Here is an 18854-nt window from a genome sequence, read left to right as displayed (position 1 = left end):
GCAACGCCAGGGTTGTGGGTTAGATTCCCACGGGGGGCCAGTATGAAAGAAATAAAAAATATATTTAAATAATAATAATAATGTATGCACTAACTGTAAGTCGCTCTGGATAAGAGCGTCTACTAAAATGTGAAGAACCACCAGGTACATCTTTATTACCAAGAACATATATGCACACACTCTCAAAATTAAGGTATGGTTAGGGCACAGTGTTGTTCCCTGGGGTACTAAAAGGTCAAAGGTACACATAGGAATTCACATGGTACTGGTTGATTACTTTTAGGGTACATGTGCGGGATAATCTAGTATAATGGTACATTTTTCTACCCAATATTTTGAATATAAGGTACAATCATCACTGCGCTTTGAAATGTAGGTGGGAGCAATATACCGGTGGGGATCTTTAGCATATTTTGGGGTCATGGTCTAATATACACTACATGGCTAAAAGTATGTGGACACCTGCTCATTCCAAAATCTTGGGCATTGATATGGAGTTGATACCCCCTTTGCTGCTATAACAGCCTCCACTCTTCTGGGAATGCTTTCCCCTAGATGTTGGAACATTGCTGCGGGAACTTGCTTACATTCAGCCACAAGAGCATTAGTGAGGTCGGGCTCGCAGTCGGCGTTCCAATTCCTCCCAAAGATGTTCGATGTGGTTAAGGTCAGGGCTCTGTGCAGGCCAGTCAAGCTCATCACTCTAGAGGACAATTCATTTGGTAGGCCCTCATTGTATATAAGAATTAGTTCTTAACTTACTTGCCTAGTTAAATAGTGGTTAAATAAATAAATATAAGTTTCCACCAGAGCATGTGAGCGGAGTTGAGCGGTTAGAAATCCAGCGCTCCATGTCCATTCAAGCCTCTCCGCTAAACCCAGCTCCCCACTCACAGGAAGAAAAACTGCTGCTCCAAATTCGCTCCACTCCAATTTAACCAACACCCATCTATTTTCGTGACGACCTGGACCTACCATTTGGTTTTGTAGAGCCACCTTTTGCAGCAATTACAGCTGCAAGTCTCTTGGAGTATGTCTCTATAAGCTTGGCACATCTAGCCACTGGGACTGCTCCAGCTCCTTCAAGTTGGATGGGTTCCGCTGGTGTAAAGCAATCTTTAAGTCATACCACAGATTCTCAATTGGATTGAGGTCATTCCAATACATTTAAATGTTTCCCCTTAAACCACTCAAGTGTTGCTTTAGCAGTATGCTAAGTAATGGCTTTTTGTCTGGCCACTCTTCCGTAAAGCCCAACTCTGTGGAGTGTACGGCTTAAAGTGGTCCGATGGACAGATACTCCAATCACCACTGTGGAGCTTTGCAGCTCCTTCAGGGTTATCTTTGGTCTCAATGTTGCCTCTCTGATGAATGCCTCCTTGCCTGGTCTGTGAGTTTTGGTGGGCAGCCCTCTCTTGGCAGGTTTGTTGTGGTGCCACATTCTTTCAATAATGGATTTAATGGTGCTACGTTGGGATGTTCAAAGTTTCAGATATTTTTTATAACCCAACCCTGATCTGTACCTCTCCACAACTTTGTCCCTGACCTGTTTGGAGAGCTCCTTGGTCTTCATGGTGCCGCTTGCTTGGTGGTGCCCCTTGCTTAGTGGTGTTGCAGACTCTGGGGCCTTTCAGAACAAGTGTATATTTACATTTACATTTTAGTCATTTAGCAGACGCTCTTACCCAGAGTGACTTACAGTTAGTGAGTGCATACATTTTCATACTGACCCCCTGTGGGAAATGAACCCACAATCCTGGCGTTGCAAGCGCCATGCTCTACCAACTGAGCTACAGTGGAGTCTATATATACAGTATATATACTGAGATCATGTGACAGATCATGTGACACTTAGATTGTACACAGGTAGGCTTTATTTAGCTAATTATGTGACTTCTGAAGGTAATTGGCTGCACCAGATGTTATTTAGGGGCTTCATAGCAAAGGGGGTGAATACATATGCACGCACCACTTTTCCGTTATTTATTTTTTAGAATGATTTGAAACAAGTAATTTTTTTCATTTCACTTCACCATTTTGGACTTTTTTGTGTATGTCCATTACATGAAATCCAAATAAAAATCAATTTAAATGACAGGTTGTAATGCAACAAAATAGGAAAAACACCAAGGGGGATGAATACTTTTGCAAGGCACTGTATGGCCTATTGTAGTGTATGTGTATTTGTGCCAACCGTCAGTGGAAGTGTTGTACAAGTTGAAGTGGTTGATGGTTATGTTGTCAAAGGTTGCGCATCTACTGTATTGTAACACTGTGACATGAAAGAACTGCACTGTTAAGAGGTTACTGTGCATTTCACAGTAACTTTATGGAAGTTAGTTGCCTGCAAGTTACTGTGAATTTTGTGTTTCTGAATTGGCATCCAGCTGTCAATAATTTATTGTACAATTCACAGTCTCTTAATAGCCAGTAACTGCTAGTAACTCACTGGAAACTAACTGTCAGTAACATACTGGCAATCTAAGTGTCAGTAAGTTATTGTAAAATGCACAGTAACATACTTGCAACTAGCTGCAGTAGCTCACTGTACCTTCAATGAACTTTTCTGATTACAAGAAAGCTTATAACATTAGGTGACAACTTTTAAGCTTTCTTTGTGGTGAGCAATTGGGAACCAGCCTCACCTGGCCTCAACCTCTAGATTGGCAGCAAACTGACCTTCCTGCCACACCATAATGTCAGTGAGTGTGACAGAGATCAGCCACAGTAATTTACGGTGAATTTTACAATAACTACTTGCAGCAAGCTGACAGTTAGTTATTTGAAATTAAACATGAACTTCCCGTTTACTAACTGCTATTAAGTTACTGGAAAATGCCCAGTAACTTTTTAACAGTGCAGCTCTTGATCGTTCCAAGCTCTTACAAAGATCGTAGAACTGCCATTGGAAAATTAGGTGTTTAACCTTCATCAACATAATGATAAAACCATTTAAACTGGTACAACACTTCCACTAACGGTTGGCACAAATGCAACATATTTTAGTCCATGCCAGCACATTGCCCCCACCTACATTTCAAAGTGCAGTGAAAGTAAGGTAAACAACAAGTTATTTTACAACAATAACAATTAAACTGTAAAAAATACTGTATTTTTACTGCAACTCAGTAGCCGGTAACTTACTGTCAAATGATAGGTGATTTTTAACAGTGTGTGCCATAAGCACATCTGAAGTATCCTATAAGTATAACTGTAGAACCTGTCATTGGTATTAGCTGGAACCAGAGGGTTCTTCATGAGAAGGTTCTAAATGGAACTCAAAAGGGTTCCCCTAGCTACAGGGACAAATCAAAGGGTTCTACGTGGCACCCAAAAGGGTTCCCCCATAGGGACAAACGAGAGAATGTCCATTGGTTCTAATCTTTTAACAATCTTTATCACACCCACAGATCAAATGTCATAGTGGGAAATTCAGGATGCTGGCAACCAATAAATTGTGAGTTCAAATCCCACATGACGTTGACTCCAGGTAATCAGAAATTTGCTGGTCTGCAAAACCAAGCCCATCATATTTCCCAGCATGCTAAATTGCAGTTCAATTTTTTGAATTGATTCAATGTCTATGTTTTTGCATTTACATTGATTGTATTGATTAATTAATATATTAATTTTTCTTATGCTTCACAAAGATAAATAACATAAATGTTTCTAAACTAATCCAATCTGTTAGTTGTACGTATTGCACCCATTACTGAAATGGTTGTTCCAATTTATATAGTTTAGGTACTCTCACTTACTAAATTTTCTAACTCTGGCAGTCATTCTGAATGCAGATTATGGGAATCCACTCTGGCTGGATTCCAATAGCAATGTAGCATCTTGTCATTTGGTCGAAACTAACATTAGTTTAGAAAATTATTGTTTGTTTTGTGTATTTGGTGTGTAGTTGGTTGGCTTTGCTAGTTAGCAAGCTGAGATCTCTGCTCAAGTTGGCTAACGTTAGTTAGCTTGCTAGCAATGTTTTGAGGAGAACGGGCTAGCTCCCTGTACAATCAAGAGGGGATTAGATGTGCAGTTGCTTCAATCGGGGTGTTGCAGTACCCAGACGAGATGACAGCAAACTGCTACAGTGATAAAAAGGTGAGATCGCTCAGATTCTATCTTAATTAGATAGCTAGATGTCAATGTCGAACCAATGCAATGATAGACATTTTATTGGCTTGCTATGAGCGGCTTTTCCTGAAAATGTCCATCTGATATAGTTAGCTAGTTGTTGTTGTTGTTGTAGTGAAATGTCCATTAAATGTTACAGCCACAACATCATGATCATGTATTCATGCATCTGCAGACCAGCGAGGAGTAGAAATGCCTGCTCAACTAGCCAGCTATAATATCAGATAGACATCTGTAGTAACATTATTTGAAACCACCACATGGACATCATCTGTATCTGTGTTACATTCCATATTATGTTTTAATCTATTTGTACTGTATTGCTATCTGTCTCTAGTACAAATCATCAGCATAAAGAATACTGAATTCTGTTGAATTGTCAAGTGGACTGAATTCTCATTCAAATAATGTTGTGCCTCTCTTTTAGATCTGCCAAGCACAACTCTGCGTCTGCTAGCCACACAACCACTGCCTCAGAGTGGTTGGGTAAGCTACTTCCTAGATGGCCCTGTCATTGAACGGGGCCACAGTGTCTCGCAACCCCCCGGTCTCAGTCCCCAGTAATTATTCTGCAATAGCTTATGTGTCGGGGGGCTAGGATCAGCCTGTCTTATCTGGACCCAGTGCAGATCAAGGATCAGTTTAGCCTTTTAGTTCATAATAAATCAAATGATATGGACTGGTGGGACCTAACCCTAGATCAGCAAAATCTTTAAACATGTCTAGACTTTGAGGGTGATGTGGTTGCCCATTTTTCCTTTGAGATATTCACTGTCCCACCCCCCCGACACCTTTTCTCTCCCTACCTCTCAGGATCTTGTTTGCAGACTTCTTCCTGGGTAACCTGATCCTGTGGGTGGAGGGCTTCTTGGCAGCCATCCCCTTCGGCACATTGGTGGCCATCTTGGCTTTGTGGTTTGGCATCTCCATGCCCCTCACCTTCGTGGACGCCTAGCCTACTTCTGCTTCAAGAGGCCTGTGAGTTTCACCTATCAATCACACTGTCTGTATGAATAACTCTTTCAGGTCATCTTACATAATGTTCATTTCCCCTGTGTTTGCAATCTCTTTCACACTGGCATAACAATCAGAGAAGCACACTAATAAGGGACTAACAATGTCTTGATGAGTTTCTATGCTACTCTCTGTGCTCCAGGTGATTGAGCAGCCAGTGCGAACTAAGAAGATCACTCGGCAGATCCATGAACATTCCTTCTTCACCAAGCCCGTGCCCAAAATCATCATGGGGGGCATCCATCCCTTCGGCTGCATCTTCATCCAGCTGTTCTTCATCCTCAACAGCATCTGGTTTGGGTTCCTTTTTCTTGGTGTTCATCATTTTCCTCACCACCTGTTCCAAGGCCACCATCCTGCTGTGCTGCTTCCACTTGTGTGAAGAGGTGGGTGGAGCCATAAATACATGGATCTGGTTATCACAATAATGGCATACTGTGCTCTCTCTCTTTGCATGTAAATGCATTGTGTAATATTTGTCAAATGGATTTCCTACATTTCCAGTTTACCAGATTATCTGTGCCATTATGTTAAGATACCAAGTGTGAAGTCTTCGTGTCAACAGTAAATCTATTTTAGTTTTATGAAAACATTCTAAATTATGCAAATGTTTCTTTCTCACATCACTCAATTTATCTCTGCTCATGGATCCAAGCACTTAGACCTCACTAGTGTCAAACATGTGTATTGAGCCAGACCTAAAGAGTGTGTTGTGTTTTGTATAGGACTCACTGGTGGTGGCATTCATTCCTGACCAGTCTATTCATGGCAGTCTACCTGTTTGTGTACAACGTGCACGGCGGTGCACTACTTCTCCAAGATCATCAGTGCGGCCACTACCATCCTGTACTTCACCATGATAATGACGCTCATATTCTTCTTCTTCACAAGGGAGTCAACGACAGTGCCACACTACGCAAGTATGTTTTTGCAGAGGAGCTCAAACAAATGGGGTATCTCCTGATTTTCACTTTAACAAACACAGTGCTGGAGCTTTTGGCAGACTTTGGCCGATTCATCGGCTGTTTCCCGCCACCTTTCTCAATAGGAATTCTATCCGCCTTTAATAAACGGAAATTGGTGGTGCTGTGATAGTGAGCCGAGCCAGTTGAACATATTGATGCCAGGGATAGTTTTGGTGTCTGTGTGCTCCTGAAGTGCTGTGGCCCTGTGTGCTCTTTCATTAGTTTTGTGTTTTTATTTATTTATTTCTGGTAGCCTCCTACCTGAGCGGCGTGAGGCCTGTGTTAACGTCATCCCAGTGTTGAGGAGAAACACCTGTGTGTTGCAAAGCCACATGCTCTCTAAGTCCTCTCTGCTCTACCTAGGTGTTTTAATGGGCTGATGTGGGTAATACTGATGTGGGTAATACTAATACAGAGATAACCATTGTAAATGTATTTTCTCCTATTTTATGCCATTATGTTTACCACTTCAATGCCCTTACACCTGTAGTTTGAAGCATATATATATAAAACATTTTGTTTCACTATATTACATATTCAACAAGAAACATATCACACAACACTTTACAAGGGTGTCTGTGATGATTCTTGCCATCCAATTATGTTTGTCAGCTACAGTGCCTTGCAAAAGTATTCAACCCCCTTGCCGTTTTTCTTATTTTGTTGCATTAAAAATAACTTGTTTCAAATAATTCTAAAAAATTTATAACAGAAAAGTGGTGCGTGCATATGTATTCACCACCTTTGCTATGAAGCCCCTAAATAAGATCTGATCTGATGACAAATTACCTTCAGAAGTCACATAATTAGTTAAATAAAGTCCACCTGTGTGCAATCTAAGTGTCACATGATCTCAGTATTTATACACCTGTTCTGAAAGGCCCCAGAGTCTGCAACAACACTAAGCAAGGGGCACCACCAAGCAAGCGGCACCATGAAGACCAAGGAGCTCTCCAAACAGGCCAGGGACAAAGTTGTGGAGAAGTACAGATCAGGGTCGGGTTATAAAAAAATATCAGAAACTTTGAACATCCCACGGAGCACCATTAAATCCATTATTTTAAAAAATGGAAAGAATATGGCACCACAACAAACCTGCCAAGAGAGGGCCGCCCACCAAAACTCACGGACCAGGCAAGGAGGGTATTAATCAGAGAGGCAACAAAGAGACCAAAGATAACCCTGAAGGAGCTGCAAAGCTCCACAGTGGAGATTGGAGTATCTGTCCATAGGACCACTTTAAGCCGTACACTCCACAGATCTGGGCTTTGCGGAAGAGTGGCCAGAAAAAAGCCATTGCTTAAATTAAAAAAGAAGCAAACACGTTTGGTGTTCGCCAAAAGGCATGTGGGAGACTCCCCAAACATATGGAAGAAGGTACTCTGGTCAGATGAGACTAAAATTGAGCTTTTTGACCATCAAGGAAAACGCTATGTCTGGCGCAAACCCAACACCTCTCATCACCCCGAGAACACTATTCCCACAGTGAAGCATGGTAGTGGCAGCATCATGCTGTGGGGATGTTTTTCATCGGCAGGGACTGGGAAACTGGTCAGAATTGAAGGAATGATGAATGGCACTAAATACAGGGAAATTCTTGAGGGAAACCTGTTTCAGTCTTCCAGAGATTTGAGATTGGGACGGAGGTTCACCTTCCAGCAGGACAATGACCCTAAGCATACTGCTAAAGCAACACTCGAGTGGTTTAAGGGGAAACATTTAAATGTCTTGGAATGGCTTAGTCAAAGCCCAGACCTGGAGCAGTTTTGCCTTGAAGAATGGGCAAACATCCCAGTGGCTAGATGTGCCAAGCTTATAGAGACATACCCCAAGAGACTTGCAGCTGTAATTGCTGCAAAAGGTGTCTCTACAAAGTATTGACTTTGGGGGGGTGAATAGTTATGCACGCTCAAGTTTTCTTTTTTTTGGTCTTATTTCTTGTTTGTTTCACATTAAAAAAAAATTGCATCTTCAAAGCGGTAGGCATGTTGTGTAAATCAAATGATACAAACCCCCCCCAAATTTTTTTTATTACAGGTTGTAAAGCAACAAAATAGGAAAAATGCCAAGGGGGGTGAATACTTTCGCAAGCCACTGTATCTCTCCTGGTCAATTAAGTTTTATACGTTTTGGTTTTCAGCACTCAAGTCCACTTTACATGCATACTTAATACAAATCCGAGATTTCACTCAACTTTTTATGAAGAGGAGACATTTGCAGATCATGGTCTAGCCCAAAACTAATGAGACTGTTTCAACATGTACAAAGTAACAATACATACATCGTCTTAGCAAACATTTAAAAAGGCAACATAAAATACTCCAAGTGATTTGTGAAATTCGGAAAGTTTTCAGACCCCTTGACTTTTTCCACATTTTGTTACATTACAGCCTTATTCTAAATGGGATTAAATGGTTTTCCCCTAATCAATCTACACACAATACCCCATAATGACAAAGCAAAAACTGGTTTTTAGAAATGTTTGCAAATGTATTAAAAATAAAAAACGGAAATATCACATTTACATAAGTATTCAGACCCTTTACTCAGTACATTGTTGAAGCACCTTTGGCAGTGTTTACAGCCTTGGGTCTTCTTGGGTATGACGCTACAAGCTTGGCACACCTGTATTTGGGGAGTTTCTCCCATTCTTCTCTGCAAATCCTCTCAAGCTCTGTCAGGTTGGATGGGGAGTGTCGCTGCACAGCTATATTCAGGTCTCTCCAGAGACGTTCCATCGGGTTGAAGTCCAGGCTCTGGCTGGGCTACTCAAGGACATTCAGAGACTTGTCCTGAAGCCACTCCTGCGTTGTCTTGACTGTGTGCTTAGGGTCGTTGTCCTGTTGGAAGGTAAACCTTCGCCCCAGTCTGAGGTCCTGAGCGCTCTGGAGCAGGTTTTCATCAAGGATCTCTCTGTACTTTGCTCCGTTCATCTTTCCCTCGATCCTGACTAGTCTCCCAGTCCCTGCCGCTGAAAAACATCCCCACAGCATGATGCTGCCACCACCATGCTTTACCGTAGGGATGGTGCCAGGTTTTGTCCAGACGTGACGCTTGGCAATTAGGCCAAAGAGTTCAATCTTGGTTTCATCAGACCAGATAATTTTGTTTCTAATGGTCTAAGAGTCCTTTAGGTGCCTTTTGGCAAACTCCAAGCGGGCTGTCATGTGCGTTTTACTGAGGAGTTGCTTCCGTCTGGCCACTCTACCATAAAGGCCTGATTGGTGGAGTGCTGCAGAGGTGGTTGATCTTTTGGAAGATTCTCCCATCTCCACAGAGGAACTCTGGAGCTCTGTCCAGAGTGGTCATTAGATTATTGGTCACCTTCCTGACCAAGGTGCTGGTGGATTGCATGTGAAAGGTAGTCATGGATAATGATGGATGTTAGTCATCCTAGCGAATCATTTAATTTCAAATGTAGTCCACTCCAGATCAGCTAAATGTTTACATTTGGAAAATATGGATATACAACCCCAGCACAAAACTCACTGTTCTTGTTACAAATGCATGACTATCGTCTCACGTTAATCAGGACAGCCCTGATCAACAGTCACAAAGTGCTTTACAGATACCCAGCCTAAAACTCTAAAGAACTAGCAATGCAGAGGCACAGTGACTACAGTACCTAGTCAGCAGGGGTCCCGGACAAGGTAGAACGCCCGGTGAAATCAGGCCAGGGTTCCACAGCTGCAGTCAGAACGATTAGGGGCTCTGCTCCACCGGGAGGGGAGACACAGAGAGAAAGGGGGGTAGCTTACATTTACATTTTAGTCATTTAACAGACGCTCTTATCCAGAGCGACTTACAGTTAGTGAGTGCATAAATTTTTCATACTGGCCCCCCGTGGGTATCGAACCCACAATCCTGGCGTCGCAAGCACCATGCTCTACCAACTGAGCTACAGGAGGCCCTAACAACCACTCTGAGGCAGTGGTTGTGTCTAGCAGAGGCAGAGGTGTGCTTAGCAGATCTAAAAGAGAGCCACAACATTATCTGACTTACTTGACAATTCAAACAGAATTCAGTATTCTTCATGCTGATGATTTGTACAACTTGAGACATGTGGGAATACAGTACAAATAGATTAAAACATAATATGGAATGTAACACAGATACAGATAGCTAGCTCTAGCAATGCTTTTCCTGAACATGTTTATCTGATATTATAGCTAGCTAGTTGATGTTGTTCTAGCTAGATCACCCAAAGCAGGCTTTTCTCCTCCTCACTGGTCTGCAGACTACACGATCATGAGGGGGACCGAGTGTCTAAGGCACTGCATCGCAGTGCTAGAGGTGTCACTACAGACGCAACCAGCCGTGATCGGGAGTCCCATAGGGCAGCGCACAATTGGCCCAGCATCGTCCGGGATAGGGGAGGGTTTGGCCGGGGTAGGCCGTCATTGTAAATAAGAATTTGTTCTTAACTGACTTGCATAGTTAAATAAAGGTTAAATAAAATGATGTTGTGGCTGTTACATTTAACAGACACTAGAACAACAACAACAACTAGCTAGCTATATGAGATAGACATTTTCAGGAAAATCTGATCATATAGCAAGCCAATAAAATTAATATAATTTAATTGGTTCGACATTGGCATCTAGCTAGCTCATCTCGCCTGGGCACTGCAGCAGCCAGATGAAGCAACTGCAGATGAAGCAACTGCAGATGAAGCAACTGCAGATGAAGCAACTGCATCTAATCCTCTTCCCCATCCCCTCTTGTCTTGATTCTACAGGGAGCTAGCCTGTTCTCCTCAAAACATGATTAGCAAGCTAGCTTGCTAACTAGCAAAGCCAACCAACTACACACCAAATATACACAGAGCAAACTATTATTTTCTAATTTTATTCTCAACTAAATGACAAGTACATAGCTAGACCTATTGTATCTGATACACAACATAGCAACCACTAGATACAGGCTAGCCAGAAGGCTCAAATGCTAGCTAGCCATGTAATGCCAATAGAAAAGCATCAGCTTTGTAGCGGTTATGCTATTTGGAAACACTTGTTTCATTCTTCCCTTCATCTTCCTCACTAACGTCTTGTTGTAGCTTTGAAATTCTGTAAATACACTACATGACCAAAAATATGTGGACACCTATTCGTCGAACATCCCATTCCAAAATCATGGGCATTAATATGGAGTTGGTCCCCCTTTTGATGCTATAACAGACTCCACTCTTCTGGGAAGGCTTTCCACTAGATGTTGGAACATTGCTGCGGGGACTTGCTTCCATTCAGCCACAAGAGCATTAGTGAGGTCGGGCACTGATGTTAGGCGATTAGATGTGGCTAGCAGTCAGTGTTCCAATTCATCCCAAAGGTGTTCAATGGGGTTGAGGTCAGGGATCTGTGCAGGCCAGTCAAGTTCTTCTACACAGATTTCGACAAACCATTTCTGTATGGACCTCGCTTTGTGCACGGGGGCATTGTTGTGCTAAAATAGGAAAGGGCCTTCCCCAAACTGTTGCCACAAAGTTGGAAGCACAGAATCATCTAGAATGTCATTGTATGCTGTAGTGTTAAGATTTCCCTTCAATGGAACTAAGGGGCCTAGCCCAAACCATGAAAAACAGCCCCAGACCATTATTCCTCCTCCACCAAACTTTACAGTTGGCACTATGTATTGGGGCAGATAGCGTTCTCCTGGCATCCGCCAAACCCAGATTTGTCCGTTGGACTGCCAGATGGTGAAGCATGATTCATTACAGACAACGCGTTTCCACTGCTCCAGAGTCCAATGGTGGCGAGCTTTACACCCCTCCAGCCGACGCTTGACGTTGTGCATGTTGATCTTAGGCTTGTGTGCGGCTACTTGGCCATGGAAACCCATTTCATGAAGCTCCCGATGAACAGTTCTTGTGCTGACGTTGCTTCCAGAGGCAGTTTGGAAGTTGGTAGTGAGTGTTACAACCGAGGACAGACGATTTTTACGCGCTATGCGCTTCAGCACTTGGCGGTCCTATTCTGTGAGCTTGTGTTGCCTACCACTTCACGGCTAAGCCGTTGTTGTTCCTAGACGTTTCCACTTTACAATAACAGTACTTACAGTTGACCGGGGCAGCTCTAGCAGGGCAGAAGTTTGACAAACTGACTTGTTGGAAAGGTGGCATCCTATGACTGTTCCACGTTGAAAGTCACTGAGCTCTTCAGTAAGACCATTTTACTGCCAATGTTTGTTTATGGGGATTGCATGGATGTGTGCTCGATTTTATACACCTATAAGCAATGTGGCTGAAATAGCCAAATCGACTAATTTGGAGGGGTGTCCACATACTTCTGTATATATAGTATATCATTTAGTTAGCTAGCTATTAATTTGAACACATTTTATCCATATTTAGCACAGTAGAAAGCGTGCTTCCAGACCGGAACCCTGTAAAATGTGAAAGCACGTTCAAGAATGACAACACCTCACTCGATTGGTCGGAAGATAAAGCCCTGTCCACCAGAGCTCGTGTTTTTGATTCACAGAAGGAGATTCACAAGTTTAGTAAATGAGTTGCATTCATTCTCAAATGTAGTTGCATGCTTGTAAATCTTATTGAATTTATTCACATATCAACTTACCTGTTTGCAAGTATTGTTGTATTTATTCACACATCACGTTATGCGCTTGCAACTACGAAACTCAGTATGTATATGCAACTCATACTTGACATGCTTGTATAATTAAGTCATGATTCTACCTCCATATAGAGAACACCTGGTTCAATCTGTGACTGACTGGGAGAGAGTGATGCAACTGAACTGTGTGACGTGTTCAAGGCACTGAGCCTGTTCACGGGATTATATGAGAGAGAGAGAGAGAGACAGAGAGAGACAGAGAGAGAGAGAGAGAGAGAGAGAGAGAGAGACAGAGAGAGACAGAGAGAGAGAGAGAGAGAGAGAGAGAGACAGAGAGAGAAACTCACCAGCAATACGACTTTCCCCAAACAGATCGTTTGTTTCACTCCCCAGGAAACTTTTGCCAGTGAAGGAGAGCGGCCTGCTGGTTTGACTTAGGAGGTGCACAAACCACCCACCGCTTCCAAGTATTCTACTCGCTAATGTTCAGTCTTTGGTTAACAAGGTCGACGAACTACGGGCAAGGATTTCTTTCCAGAGAGACATGAAGGCTTGTAACATACTCTGTTTCACAGAAACATGGCTCTCTTGGGATATTCTGTCGGAATCGGTCCAGCCAGATGGGTTCTTAGTTCATCGCGCAGACAGGAATAAATATCTCTCCGGGAAGCAGAAGGGTGAAGGTGTGTGTTTCATGATTAACGACTCATGGTGTAATTGTAGTAACATACAGGAACTCAAGTTCTTCTGTTCACCCGACCTAGAATATCTCACAATCAAATGCCGACCGTATTATCTCCCAAGATAATTTTCTTTGGTTATAGTCACGGCCCCGTGTATATCCCCCCTCAAGCCGATACCACGACGGCCCTCAAAGAACTTCGCTGGACCTTATGCAAACTGGAAACCACATATCCTGAGGCTGCATTTATTGTAGCCGGGGATTTTAATAAAGCAAATCTGAGGACTAGGCTGCCGAATTCTATCAACAAATCGACTGTTGTACTCGCGCTGCTAAAATCCTCGACCATTGCTATTCGAACTTCCGGGATGGTTATAAGGCCCTCCCCCACCCTCCTTTCGGCAAATCTGACCACGACTCCACTTTGCTTCTCCCTTCCTATAGGCAGACACTCAAACAGGAAGTACCCGTGCTAAGGACTATTCAATGCTGGTCTGACCAATCGGAATCCACGCTTCAAGATTGTTTTGATCACGTGGACTGGGATATGTTCCAGGTAGCTTCCGAAAATAATTTAGACGTATACACTGAAACGGTGACTGAGTTTATCAGGAAGTGTATAGGTGATGTTGTGCCCACTGTGACTATTAAAACCTACCCTAACCAGAAACCGTGGATAGATGGCAGCATTCAACCATGGCAAGGTGACTGGGAATATGGCAGAATACAAACAGTGTAGCTATTCACTCCGCAAGGCAATTAAACTGGCAAAACATTAGTATAGAGACAAAGTGGAGTCGCAATTCAAAGGCTCAGACACAAGACGTATGTGGCAGGGTCTACAGACAATCACGGACTACAAAAGGAAAACCATCCACGTCGCCGACACCGACGTCTCGCTTCCAGACAAGCTAAACACCTTCTTCGCCCGCTTTGAGGATAACACAGTGCCACTGACGAGGCCCACTACCAAGGACTGTGGCCTCTCCTTCTCCATGACCGACGTTATTAAGACATTTAAGCATGTTAACCCCTGCAAGGCTGCCGGCCCAGACAGCATCCCTAGCCGCGTCCTCAGAGCATGCGCAGACCAGCTGGCTGGTGTGTTTACGAACATATTCAATCTCACCATTTCCCAGTCTGCTGTTCCCACATGCTTCAAGATGGCCACCATTGTTCCTGTACCCAAGAAAGCAAAGGTAACTGAACTAAATGACTATCGCCCTGTAGCACTCACCTCTGTCATCATGAAGTGCTTTGAGAGACTAGTCAAAGATCATATCACCTCTACCTTACCTCTCACCCTAGACCCACTTCAATTTGCTTACCGCCCCAATAGATCCACAGACGATGCAATCGCCATCACACTGCACACTGCCCTATCCCATCTGCACAAGAGGAATACCTATGTAAGAATGCTGTTCATTGACTATATCTCAGCATTCAACACCATAGTACCCTCCAAGCTCATCATTAAGCTCGAGGCCCTGGGTCTGTGCAACTGGGTCCTGGACTTCCTGACGGGCCACCCCCAGGTGGTGAAGGTAGGAAACAACATCTCCACTTCGCTGATCCTCAACACTGGGGCCCCACAAGGGTTTGTGCTCAGCCCCCTCCTGTACTCCCTGTTCACCCATGACTGCGTGGCCAAGCATGCCTCCAACTCAATCATCAAGTTTGCAGACGACACAACAGTAGTAGGCTTGATTACCAACAATGATGAGACCACCTACAGGGAGGAGTTGAGGGCTCTGGAAGTGTGGTGCCAGGAAAATAACCTCTCACTCAACATCAACAAAAAAAGGAGATGATCGTGGACTTCAGGAAACAGCAGAGGGTGCACCCCCCTATCCACATCGACGGGACCGCAGTGGAGAAGGTGGAAAGCTTCAAGTTCCTTGGCGTACACATCATCGACAAACTGAAATGGTCCACCCACGCAGACAGTGTGGTGAAGAAGGCGCAACAGAGCCTAGCATCTAAAACCCTCACAAACTTTTACAGATGCACAATTGAGAGCATCCTGTTGGGCTGTATCACCGCCTGGTACGGCAACTGCACCGCCCACAACCGCAGGGCTCTTCAGAGGGTGGTGCGGTCTGCCGAACGCATTACCGGGGGCAAACTACCCACCTTCCGAGACACATACAACAACCGATGTCACAGGAAGGCCAAAAAGATCATCAAGGACATCAACCACCTGAGCCACTGCCTGTTCACTCCGCTATCATCCAGAAGGCGAGGTCAGTACAGGTGCATCAAAGCTGGGACCGAGAGAATGAAAAACAGCTTCTATCTCAAGGCCATCAGACTGTTAAATAGCCATCACTAGCACATTAGAGGCTGCTGCTGCCTATTGAAATGGAACCCTAGTCACTTTAATAATGTTTACATATCTTGCACTACTCATCTCATATGTATATACTGCATTCTATTCTATAATATTCTACTGTATCTTAGTCCATGCCGCTCTGTCATTGCATTTCTTAAATCCCATTCCTTACTAGTTTTGTGTGTATTGGGTATATATTGTGAAATTATTAGATATTACTTGTTAGATATTACTGCACTGTTGGAGCTAAAAGCACAAGCATTTCGCTACACCCGCTATAACATCTGCTAAACACGTGTATGTGACAAATAAAATGTGATTTGATTTTATGTTCTGCTGGTGTCTGGAGAGAAAACAGAGATTAAGAGGAAGTTGAGGCTTGTCTTTAAACTCCATTTGTTGCAGTGTTTTGTCGAGCGGAGGGGAGTCTAAACTGGGCCTCTCTCTCTTTATGCGTCCTAGCTGTGTTAGTGTTTGTTCTTCTTAACAACTGACTCAGGGGCAGTTTTGGTCACATTGGTTGAGGATAAGTGGAGAAAAAATATCTGATTCTGGATCAGTTTTTAAGGGGTCTTTCCAGTACAATCACACTAGAGTAAACTGTTAAAGATTCACCCATTGTTAATGTTATATCATGATGCAAAACTCGTCATATTGGCTGTATTTCTGCCTGCTTGAACAGCATTAGTTCAGATACTCATAAAAACATGAAATGACCCCGCAAATCGACAGAACATCGCTCAGAGATGCAAAAAACTATATAACATACAAAATTGGTGAATCTTTCCTTTAAAAGCTTGGGGATTAGTTAACTAATGTTTTTAAACTGGGGTAGAACAAAAGCCTGAATGCCCTGTTGGTCCCCAGCACCAAATATAGAAGAACAATTTACTAACTAAAACAATGGCTTGTAGTCCGATATTGCAAACTCCTCGAGTTCGATATTGCTGGCAGGCAATGATAAATGAGATTTAGTGAATCTATAACAATATGTGTGATTTAATTGACTTTCAGTGCTATAACGTTCTACCAGCAGATTTTAAAAAACAGCACGTGTCTTACTCTCCTCTCAGGCTGGAGCAGCAGGAGAGAAGATTATGATGATGATGATGGGAAAGCAGTGGGTTGGATCAGGAATATTTGATGAACGGGAGCAATGTTCCTCTCTGTGTGTGTGCAGTGCAGTGCAGTATTTCTGACTTTATATGTCAACGTCTGTCTAAGTTTGTTAGTGAATCACAATGTATCCAAGTGCGTGTGCACGTGTTCCTCTCTTTCAAGGCGTTAGTCCATTACTGTAGTGAAAGGCCTGGAGTATCCTTGTCAAGGACACACTGCTGAGAGAGAGAGAGAGAGAGAGACCCCCAAGGGAACACAAAACAGAGGAACCACTGTTGGAGGGATAGATAAGCACAGACCAGAAAAGGTAGAGGAAAGAAATAGAGAGCGATGGAGAGACAGACATATAAAGGAGAGGGATAAATGACAAAATATAAGGAGAGATTAATGGATGCAGGCTTAACAAACAGGCTATGCCTTCTATTTAGAGCGATAGAACGATGAGATGTGCATGATAGAAAAGTATTAGCCACAGACACAGAAACAAACACGCTCGTTAAGAACCACTGAGCACACATGTTCCGGTCCAGTCTCCACACACTTTCTACAGGCCTACATACCCCTGTCTCAAAATAGCACACTTGTTGTTAATTGAAGTTCATTAGTCACCAGACTCTAGGGAGAGGTTGCCATAAAGTGATGGTCTAGGATCAGTTTTCTCTACATCATTTATAGTCTTACGTTATATCCTTAAGGCAGCAATCTGCATTTCAAACAACAACAAAGCTTCACCCCACCACCTTTTTGGGTAAACCGCTCAGGGATGGGGCTGGAGAAATGTAACCACTCTCAAATTCATAGACAGTGCCTTGCAAAAGTATTCATCCCCCTTGGCATTTTTCCTATTTTGTTGCATTACAACCTGTAATTTAAATTGATTTTTATTTGGATTTCATGTAATGGACATACACAAAATAGTTCAAATTGGTGAAGTGAAATAAAAAAATTAATAACGGAAGAATGGTGCGTGCATATGTATTCACCCCCTTTGCTATGAAGCCCCTAAATAAGATCTGGTGCAACCAATTACCTTCAGAAGTCACATAATTAGTTAAATAAAGTCCACCTGTGTGCAATCTAAGTGTCACATGATCTGTCACATGATCTCAGTATATATACACCTATTCTAAAAGGCCCCAGAGTCTGCAACACCACTAAGCAAAGGGCACCACCAAGCAAGCGGCACCATGAAGACCAAGGAGCTCTCCAAACAGGTCAGGGACAAAGTTGTGGATAAGTACAGATCAGGGTTGGGTTATAAAAAAATATACGAAACTTTGAACATCCTACGGAGCACCATTAAATCCATTATTTTAAAAAATTGAAAGAATATGGCACCACAACAAACCTGCCAAGAGAGGGCCGCCCACCAAAACTCACGGACCAGGCAAGGAGGGCATTAATCAGAGAGGCAACAAAGAGACCAAAGATAACCCTGAAGGAGCTGCAAAGCTCCACAGCGGAGATTGGAGTATCTGTCCATAAGACCATTTTAAGCCTTACACTCCACGGAGCTGGGCTTTATGGAAGAGTGGCCAGAAAAAAGCCATTGCTTAAAGAAAAAAATAAGCAAACACATTTGGTATTCGCCAAAAGGCATGTGGGAGATTCCCCAAACATATGGAAGAAGGTACATTGGTACTTAGACTAAAATTATGTCTGGCGCAAACCCAACACCTCTCATCACCCCGAGAACACCATCCCCACAGTGAAGCATGGTGGTGGCAGCATCATGCTGTGGGGATGTTTTTCATTGGCAGGAACTGGGAAACTGGTCAGAATTGAAGGAATGATGGATGGCGCTAAATACAGGGAAATTCTTGAGGGAAACCTGTTTCAGTCTTCCAGAGATTTGAGACTGGGACAGAGGTTCACCTTCCAGCAGGACAATGACCCTAAGCATACTGCTAAAGCAACACTTGAGTGGTTTAAGGGGAAACATTTAAATGTCTTGGAATGGCCTAGTCAAAGCCCAGACCTCAATCCAATTGAGAATCTGTGGTATGACTTAAAGATTGCTGTACACCAGCGGAACC

The sequence above is a fragment of the Coregonus lavaretus genome, assembly GCF_964263955.1.
Source record: "Coregonus lavaretus genome assembly, chromosome: 25".
Lineage (NCBI taxonomy): Eukaryota > Metazoa > Chordata > Actinopteri > Salmoniformes > Salmonidae > Coregonus > Coregonus lavaretus.
This window is presented reverse-complemented; position numbering follows the sequence as displayed.